A 10824-nucleotide genomic window follows, 5' to 3' on the forward strand; every position below is an offset into this window, starting at 1 on the left:
TGTCTGTACTGTGGTCTCCAGATTGGTGCCTCAGACTTCAGCTGGAACAGCACGCGCAAACAGGTCGCCAGGCCCACGTGAGTGGGCTCCGCGGACCACAGAGTGTCAGGGAGTGTTGAGAGTGCGGCCACTGCATCAGGATGATCAGTTCTCTCCCTGCCATGTGTTCTTAAAATTTGCTGATGTTCTAGTACCACTGTTTGAAAGATAGGTGATACGATATATTTTACATGTAGGTACGTACCAAACATTTGGAATCTGTGTGGCCTGCCACCAAGCACTGTCCAATGCTCACTTGACCATTGACCCCATCTCCTTCGCCTGATGACCTTCATGGACCGCCAATGTGATATGGGGTGCAGAATCAGACCCCATTTTGTAAAAATAAACCTGGTTGACCTCCAGGTTGGATTATTGTAACTCTTTGTACTATGGTCTTCCCTCTTCTCTTCTTCTTAGACTGCAAACAGTCCAAAATGCAGCAGCCCGCCTTCTGACTGGTACCAGGAAATTTTGCCATATTTCTCCTGTCCTAGCTAGCCTGCATTGGCTGCCCATAAAGTACCGTATTCAATTTAAAATATTACTCCTTACTTTCAAAACTATTAATAAATTAGCGCCAAGTTATCTTAGTGAACTTCTCAAACCACATACTCCTGCTAGAACACTCAGATCTGCTACTCAACTACTTCTGACCCAACCCATATCTCGACTGAAGTCCCGGGTGACCGTGCGTTTGCTCTGGCTGCCCCTGTACTGTGGAATACCCTTCCTCTCGACCTCCGCGCATCTGATTCCATTGCACTTTTCAAATCACGATTAAAAACCCACTTATTCAATCTTGCCTTTCCCTCTAGTTAATATTTCTTTTATGATTTTATATCATGCACTTTTATGCTCATTTAAATTCTTGTTTGCTCTGTACCTGTTGCTTTCCTATGTATCAGTGACAGTTATCTGCTTGCATACTTAGTACTTGCTTTGGTCCTATTTCTATTATCCTCCTCCTATACTCTATCTTACTTGTTAAGCACCTTGGCATACCCTTGGTTTTTAAGTGTGCTTTATAAATAAAGTTTATTATTATTATTATTTTGTACCAAGGCAGTTGTTCGTCCGTAAATTTTACTGCTACCGCGACCACCTCTGGGCCTACATAGATGTTGTGTGAACATACATTCCAGGTCTGACTTTCAAGAACAGACGAGAATTGTTCTCGGTAGATGTCATCATCTATGGAACGCCAGGACTGCCATAATGAATTAATTAAATACACCATTAAATAATTAATTAAATGTGGCAATAATTAATTAAAATTGGAATTAATTAATTAAATAAATAGTTATGACACATGTAATTAATTAATTATTGACACATTTAATTAATTATTTATGTATTTCACATTTTAATTAATTATTGACACATTTAATTAATTAATTATTGACACATTTAATTAATTATTTATGTATTTCACATTTTAATTAATTATTGACACATTTCATTAATTATTGACACATTTAATTAATTATTTAATGATATATTTATTTATTTCATTTTGGCAGTCCTGACGCCTGGCTCTCATCATGAAATAATTTTATCTGTCAGCCTCACCCATCAAACTCAGGGGGCGGGGTTAACGCTGATCGAGTCAAAACCATTGCTTTGGCCTGGTGGCCATTGTTTCTAGCACACAACAACCGGCATGTGGAAGCTAACAGAACTGAGCTTTGAAAAACCCTGTTTGTGTGTTACCAAATACCGTTTTAATATTTTTTTAGCCGAGAATGTAGTGGTTTAATCTTCATGTGTCTGGTCGGTTTGTCAAGATACAGCCTCTTTGCAAAAGTGTTTCGATGATTTCGGAGATGTCTGCCCAGTCTCACGGCAAAGCGTGGGATAGACCCGCTCGCCTCGCAAGCAATCCCACCGACAAAGCGCAGGCCCCGGTACACAGCTGTAGTAACCCCCGCTGACTTCTTTTACTGAGGTTATATTTATCGATGTTTTATTTCCTGATGTTCTTATGTGTCCTACGTGTTTCAGTCGCCAATTCTGAATTATAACTAACATTAAAAACATGTTTAAGGAGGAGAGAGAGCAAATAAATCTGTTTAACATCTGATCTTTGGGTTTTTGTTCAGTAATCAGCGTGACCTGTGTATAAACACATAAAAGAGATAACGTTGGTGTTTCCGTCATGTAGTAACTGCTGGCTTTAACTGTACAAAGGTTGTTCGACACTATGAAACACATACAGACTTCATGATGTTCGGCTAATATTTTTATTGTGAATATTAATCATGCTGACCTCGCTCTGTACACCACGCAGCGAGGTCAGCATATCCACGATATCCTCAGCTCCATGAGTTAACACAAAGTTTCCCAGCTGACTATCTAACTGCCAACTATTCCAGAGACGTGAAAATATACAGCATAAAGAAAAGTGTAAGAGACTCAGCAGCAGATTAGAATAACAGTTATACATTTAATAAATCACCAAATGAATCCAAGAAACGAGCAAACCTGTTCCGACAATTTGAATTTGTATTCCCTCAGCTGCAGACTCGCTGCTGTTTAAATGTTTGAAAAGGAAGATTAGATATAAAAAATGTCAAACATAGACTCAGTCTGCCTTCACATTTGATATGAGGCCAGCACGTATAGTGGCCTCAGCAGGCTATTACTGAAATACACGTGCTATATCATAAACTATGATATAAACAGGGAGGTCCTATTAACATGTTTAGTTTTAAAGGACACCTTCCTGCCTTTAGTCTCATTCATGAGCAGTGTTAGTTTTCTTCTAACATCCAGAAGTCTGCACAATGTGTTTCATAGTTTGTAACAAGCCTTTGACAGGTAAACATAACATGACCGAAAAAGCAAAAAAAAAGAAAAAAAAAAGAGAGAGAGTGTTGACATAAGAAGAGAAAATTCTCTCAATTATGGAGACAGACAAATGGTTCATTTATGTTTGATGTGTGTTTATTCCTCCCTAAATATCGTCGGTGAAGTTCGCCATGCATGTCAGATTTTCCTGCGCATTTTTATACCTCTGCCAACAGAGAGAGAAAAAAAATCACATTCTAACAGACAGCTGGTGCTTAGAATACAGTTGAATAACTATTAAAAAAGAGATGATATTTAGATGATAGTTCAGTCTAACACATGTGCCAGTGAACCATTAAACGTCTGTGAAACTATGCAGTTATGAAACGTAACTTTAACCTCAGCCAAACCGATTTGCTCAGTTGTAAATAAAACAGCGAAGTAAACGTGACCCGACAGACAGAACCTGAGTGAATGAAGTCCAGCGTTTAACCACTGAGAGCTAAAACTCAGCTGAGGTTTGAAAGCTGTGTGCCGGTGATTGGACATCAGCCGCTGATAAAGCTGTTCGCCTATAAAGTGCTCTGTAAGGAAACGAGCTCCAGCAGCTCTGCGCTCGGGGAAAACACTATATTTACTTATCTTGTGCAGAAAAATGCGCTGACATTGCGTTATATCGAGCACCGGCTGCCCAGTTAAACTGTGACTATCACCAGGTAACTAGGCGTGTTTCTTGAATTAGCAGCAGGTGTTAAACAGCTGACAGATGAGGAGGAGGATGCATGCAGGTAAACTGAGGGTCTGTTGAGCTGATCGCTGGTTTCGTGAGAAAAATGTCAGCTCGTTCTTTATGTTACAGAAGCACAGAGACACAAGACCAGGCGGAAAGAGACGATCGTTCGGTGAAAATGAGAATCTGCGAATGCAACATGTGGAACACGGAGAGTGGAATATGTAAACAAACCGGTTAACGTAACCCCCTCGGTGCACTCTGCATGCTAACTGTTAGCAGAGCTAGTGAAATCTCTGAAAACATCTGAGCACTTTTGCAAACATGTTCTATGTTGACAACCTGACCAGACATACGTCGCGACATTCGCGGCTAAAACACTGTTAAAAGTGTAGCTGGTGACAGAAAAACGGGGTATTTTAAAACTACACCACCACCATTGCTGCTTGTGATTTGATCTGCATTCTGGGATAACTGGCTGCCCCAAGTCTACACAAGCAATCGATTTTCTAGGATCGACCTGTTTTGACTTACTTTGCACGGCAACCAATCAAATGTTAGAGAAGCTGCATGGGCAGCGTTAACCCCGCCCCCTGAGTTTGATGGGTGAGGCTGACAGATAAAATTATTTCATGACGAGAGCCAGGCGTCAGGACTGCCAAAATGAAATAAATAAATATATCATTAAATAATTAATTAAATGTGTCAATAATTAATTAATTACATGTGTCAATAATTAATTAAAATGTGAAATACATAAATAATTAATTAAATGTGTCAATAATTAAATAATTACATGTGTCATAACTATTTATTTAATTAATTAATTCCAATTTTAATTAATTATTGCCACATTTAATTAATTATTTAATGGTGTATTTAATTAATTCATTATGGCAGTCCTGGCGTTCCATAATCATCGTCCCTATCGTAAAAGAGAGCAAAATCGCGGGGTGGGGAGTAGATGGCCAGACTCTTGATCCAAGGCCTCCACAGCTGGTATTGTCTCAAAATGCCTTCCTCCACCAGCTGTCCCCAGTATATATCGGCTGTAGGTTGTGCACAGTCTTGTACCAGGTATTGGTTTTTTGAGTACATCCCCAAGCACAGGAACTGTGTTCCTCTTGGAAGGGTAACAGTTAGTCCATCTGCAGAGCACATGATAGTAGCTCCCAGCTTAATGAGCAGATCCCTGCCCATCAGATTTACAGGCACTTGAGGAGACACCACATATCTGTGTTTCAAAGTCTGTTTCCCCAGCTTGATCAGAGCTGGATCGGTTACTGGCAGTCATTGGAACCCCAGAGAAACCCACCACACACACTGTGTGGGCTGCTTGGTGTAGCTTTCAGCATTGAGTAAGTCGCTCCAGTGTCAGAATCATCAGAATCAGAATACTTTATTAATCCACCAGGAAGGTCATCTCTGTGCCTTCCACTGTCATGGATAACAGAGGATCTGCCATTCCTATGTTGTCTTGTCTCTCTGGGTCCCTTCAGTACTACTCCTCCCCCAGCCCCAGTCAACCACTAGTTACTGAGTGAAGGGCGCTGCACCTGGATTTGGGGCCTGGTGTCTGCCCCTGTAGACTCCTCTGCCTCTGAAACCTCCACGTGCCTGGGGTCCATAGTCTTGTTCTTGTGGTCCCTGGCCGACTCAGTGCAGTCCCGAGCCCAGTGTTCTTCACCTCCACATCTTAAACAGGCATTTCAAAACATAGTTCTGGGAGTCCCCGAACCGCAAGCCCTTGGCCCTCCCCTTCTGTATCCACCACGCCCTCTCTGCGATATGCTGGCCCCCCAATTCCCCACGGGTCACCTCTGCCTTGGGCCACTAGCGGGCCACCGGTCATCAGGGTACAGGTTCGGATCGAGATCCGGCCAATCAGGCATCAGATCAGCTTGGGACCTCACCACCATCATTTTCTTGGTCCCCTCCTTAGCCTTGTTCATCTCCTTTTTCTTGTCATTTAGTTTATTTCGGGCCTCGGTCAGCTGTGTTAAGATTCGTTCGATTTGGGTAAGAGAAGAAAGCAGGCCGAGTCCAGGTAGGTGGCAAAAAATAGTGATCTTTTATTACACACTTTGTGCACTAAGTGTGGGAAGAAACTTGCAACAATCATCTCCGCCGGGCGGCGGCTCTCCCATATCTTTTATATTATCCATGATGACATCACACAGACCTTACTGGAAATGATATCAGTTCACCACAATTCCAAAAGTCTTCCTTATATAGACATCGGATGATAACTTTTAGAGAAAAACAAGTGTGTTATGTGTATTATTGGTGTGTATCTTGTGAGGCTGTGTGTCCTTATAGAGAGGATGTCCTGAGACGACCTCCTTTTCTTAATATGTGTGTATGTGACCGTGCGTGGGTTACATGACTCTCTGTGCGTGTTATTAAAGGCCTGAGTACGTGCAGAGCTCAATGTAGACGGCCAAGGTCCAACAGGACCCACCTATTCGAGTGGAGTGAACACACTGATGTGGTGCAACAGCTTAAGCAGAACAACCATAGACTGATTAAAGTAATGGGAATATGTGTACATTAATATTTTACTCAGATTAACATAGATCTAATTAAAAGGTTATTCTGTCAACAAATTCAACAATGATAAATGATTAATCAATGATAGTTATGATTATATAATGTCACCATAAGAATACAAATTAAAATATCTTTTCTCCACACTCCTCTTTGGCCATCGGCCAACCTTTACCAAGATTTGTTTCACTCCTCCGTCCAGGCGGCCTCTCGCAACGGCATCATATACCCCGGACCAGCTGAAGCAGCTGAACCAGAGTCTAGGGCCCTGCTTAACAGTTTTACCAACACACGCCTTACCAGAGGAATGAGACAACATCCGATCATCAATATACCTAGAAAAACTATAAGAGAAAACATGGCAGACATAAACACACCCTTCCATTGCCCAAAGACAGACGTGATCCAGTCTCCCAGCCCCGTGTTCACGCCTGATTGCTCATGCATGGTCCTGGATAATGTTCTCAGATTCTCAAGCGCCCGAGTGACCGTTCCGTCCGGAGCAGTATTGTTGGGAATAAAGGTGCAACACATGTCAGCAAACATTGCGCATACGCCCCCTTTCTCAGCCAACAACATGTCCAGAGCCATTCGATTTTGGACTCCCATTAACGATGTCGGACCTAATTGTTCCGCAAGGCCTTCCACTGCGTCCCTAGTGAGATTAGAAAGCCTCAACACATTATAATGGACATAGTTAATGCGATCAACATTTTTATTCGGAGTTATCCATAAAAACACACTTTCAAAGCCGGCCGCTATCTGATTAACTAACTTATATTCATCTGGAACTCCCCTGGGAACTCCTATTGAGTCAATCCAGGTGGGCGAGTCCCATCTTGGATCATACCTGTGCATACCCCTTGTACTTCTCCTTCGTCTGGGCGTCGACACATTCGTGCCCTGCTGTGGAAGGGTTCCTAGTCTACTCCCAATAAGCATCAATGGTGCACCTAAGCGCACCAAAGCACAGGTCCCCACACTCCCCAGGGGAACCTGCACCAAAAGGGTATACTGCCCACAATAATAATATAGCCCACCCCTTGCCCAGGTGCCTATACTTGTGTTTGCGTCACTTACATTATTGGTAGTCCTGCCTGGAATCGTCCTCTGACACCAGCTTGGATCAATCCTCCCTACCGTATATCTCACTCTGTCTGTAGAGAACTCAAAACATGTATAATTATCCCGTTTAGGTGTGAATGAACCTGGTTGTGTACGTTTATCAATTGGCGGATATAAACTTGACAAAGTAGTGCAATTACCTGTGTTCGCCGCCTCTCTAGTTAATCTCAACATACAATCATATCCCCACTTATCCTCTGGATACAAAGGAGCGGGTTCAGTAAACAGACGAGGTCTAGCGGTAGCACAAGCAACACAATCAACCACTTCCTGCTCTTTAGCACTTTGAGCCACCCAATCTAACCAAAGATTCCTATCACCGAAACCCGTGGCGCGCTCTATTAACTCTTGAGGTTTTAATCTAGTGTAATCAGTGGCCACAAACCAGTTCTCTCCCGAGTCCTTGTAAGTAACTGTCTCTATGGGATCCATTTGCTCCGTGAGATTCATTACCGTGTCGTTTCCTATCCGTTTAGATCCTGGATTAAATAAATTCACCCGAATTACCCCGAATGGATCTGTTCCTATTTTATCTATCCCTATGACTAGATAAAATACACCCCCGTCATACCCCGCTTCAGGGAGTTTGCTCCATGGTCCTAGGGAAAGAGTGACAGGGTTATTCGTAACAGAATAATCTCTTTGAATAGCTATCCCTTCAAGGGCCTTTGGCACTGTTGGCTCCCATCCTATTCCTGTCCACGCAACCACATCCTGCCAAGAACACCACTGATCTGTTATATAAATGTAAACGTTTCCTTCCATGGATGGGCCCCACAACGGCTGAGGGTAGCACACCATTGGGTGATAACAAACCCACACAGCATATGTCCTCCAGCTGCTACCGTCTTCTGGGCATTTAATTACCTCACACAAATCGAATGTGAACGCCGTCGTGGACCCATTAACATACCCAAACTCGACACCGCCCCTGGCCTTGAGACAGTCATCGTTCCCACCTGAACCAACCTCCCGCTTGAATTTTCTTGACGACTTAATTGGTTTGGACTCTGGAGCGGATAGACCTCTGCGTCTGGGCAATTCACCTGTCTGCCAATAAACAAACAAACACGTTATAACACTTATTAACCCCAATATCCCCGTTATTTTCCAATTTTCCCACAGTTTCATGGTCACTGTTCCCAGGCTCTTTTACTTTTACTTTGTAATAAGAAGATAAGGTTACAAGAAGAAGAGTATAAAGTTATGAGTATAAAAATATGCGATTAACATACAAAACTATTACGATTCCTTTACACTATCAAATACTTTAGACTAGAGCCCTAGCCTATTAAGAGCCTGGAATGGATTACTTCTTGGCGTGTGATGCTCCTCTTCTTTCTTCGCCTCCACCAGGTTAGACTACTGGTGAGGAACGGTGCAGCGGAGTAGAGGATTATTCTGCCTCTATATTTCCTCCGTGTTACTTTGGGTGGAGCTCATCTCAAGTAAGCTCTCATCGGCCACGGCACATTGAGAATCAGAATCAGAATCAGAATCAGAAAGGGGTTTATTGCCAAATGTTGAGCAGGTTTACAACATTAGGAAATTGCTGCGGTGCTTCAGTGCAAACATAGTGTCATAAATAGCACTTAAATAGACATGAAAAAATAAAAGTAGGAATAAGAATTAAAAGTGCTACGTAGAAAGATATGTGCATGAGATATACATGAGATATATACATGAGAATAAGAATAAGAGTGCTACGTGGAAAGATATATACATGAGTGCAGGTGGTGATCAGTGCCAAACATGGAATGGTGCAGTGACACAGCGTAGGGTCATGTGTTAGTGGCGGGGACAGTCATATGGTTATTGTTCATGTGTCCAACAGCAGAGGGGAAGAAACTGTTCTTATGGCGAGAGGTTCTGGTGCGAATGGACCGGAGCCTCCTGCCTGAGGGGAGCAGGTCAAACAGACTGTGTCCAGGGTGAGAAGGGTCAGCTGAGATCCGAGCTGCACGCCCCAGTGTCCTGGAGGTGTACAGGTCCTGCAGAGATGGGAGTCTGCAGCCAATCACCTTCTCAGCAGAACGCACAACACGCTGCAGTCTCTGTTTGTCCCTGATAGTGGCTCCAGCGTACCACACGGTGATGAAGGAGGTGAGGATGGACTCGATGATTGCAGTGTAGAACTGCATCATCGTCCGTGTTGGCAGGTTGAATTTCTTCAGCTGCCTCAGGAAGTACATCCTCTGCTGGGCTTTCTTGATGACGGAGGTGATGGTAGGCTCCCACTTCAGGTCCTGGATGATGGTGGTACCCAGGAAGCGGAATGAGTCCACAGAGGTGATGGGGGTGTCAGTCAGGATGATGGGGGGGAGTGGGGCTGTGTGCTTCCTGAAGTCCACAATAATCTCCACTGTCTTCTGGGCATTCAGCACCAGGTTGTTGTGGCTCCACCAGGACACCAGACGTTCAACCTCCCTCCTGTAGGCAGACTCATCCCCGTCCGCGATGAGCCCAATAACGGTGGTGTCATCTGCAAACTTGATTAGCTTGACAGACTGGTGGGTGGAGGTGCAGCAGTTGGTGTACAGGGAGAAGAGCAGGGGAGAAAGAACACAGCCCTGAGGGGAGCCGGGAGACCAATGAAACCAGGTCTCCCCTTTCCCCTTCAGACGGACCGCACTGGTGGTTCGGGCCGTTACTTCGAATGGTCCGGTCCACCTTGGATCTCTCCACTTCCGCTTGATGACCTTCAGCCACACCGCCTTAGCGTCGGGGACGTACCGGTCCTCCGCATTCACCCCCTCTCCAACCTGTTGTGTGAAACTAGTGTTAAATATTTAGCTGATTTAGAGTTTAGAAATGTGTTAACATAGAATGTAGAGACACTGCCCTCAATATAATAAAGGCCTAACTGTGTCGAGGAGTAGATTCTAGGAGACCCCTCCCCCACTTGAACTGTGAAAGTAAAACAAAGAGTAGGACCTCTCCCCCACTGAGTGGAAATTCCCCAGAGGAAGCTTTAGGGTGGAGGTCACAACATTTATGATACCCGTAACTGTGGTCTAGAAGGGAGAGGGGTTTATGACCTCTAGGGAGTCATCTACCCCCACCGTGTTTTAACTGTCACGCACACACATCCACACGCACACTCACTCATGAGCACTCACATAGACACAAGGGAGCGCGCACAGGTAGGCATTCATGTGCTCGTGCACATAGACACGGACAAAGAGTTTGCAGCACACCGTAGGGGGGGTTTTATGATAGGGGACTCTATAAAGCTAGCTGCAACGAACAAAGGGTTGAAGATTTTAGGAGAGGGACACCGGCCTCGTCTTCCCTTCTAGAAGTGCATGCTTAAATGAAGATGAATAAAGTTTTGTGAAAATGACTACTGAGTTCCGGTGCCATCTCTGGAAGTTTCGACGAAGAAAAGAGCCGGGGAGAAACTGGCTAAAGTGACAGTTTTGGTGCCGAAACCCGGGAATTCGCTCGAGGTCCAGAGATGAATTGGCAGAGCTGGGATGTGAAACGAGGCGAACAGAGAGCTAGCTCACATGATTAAAAGGTAAGCACGACCTGTTTATTTTCGAACCGTGCATATTGAATAAAGCCTAAATTATCTGTTCGCTAAGTTGAGC

The sequence above is a fragment of the Rhamphochromis longiceps genome, linkage group LG16 (genome assembly GCF_057381845.1).
Source record: "Rhamphochromis longiceps isolate RC_006_pf linkage group LG16, R_longiceps_female_GT1.1, whole genome shotgun sequence".
Taxonomy (NCBI): domain Eukaryota; kingdom Metazoa; phylum Chordata; class Actinopteri; order Cichliformes; family Cichlidae; genus Rhamphochromis; species Rhamphochromis longiceps.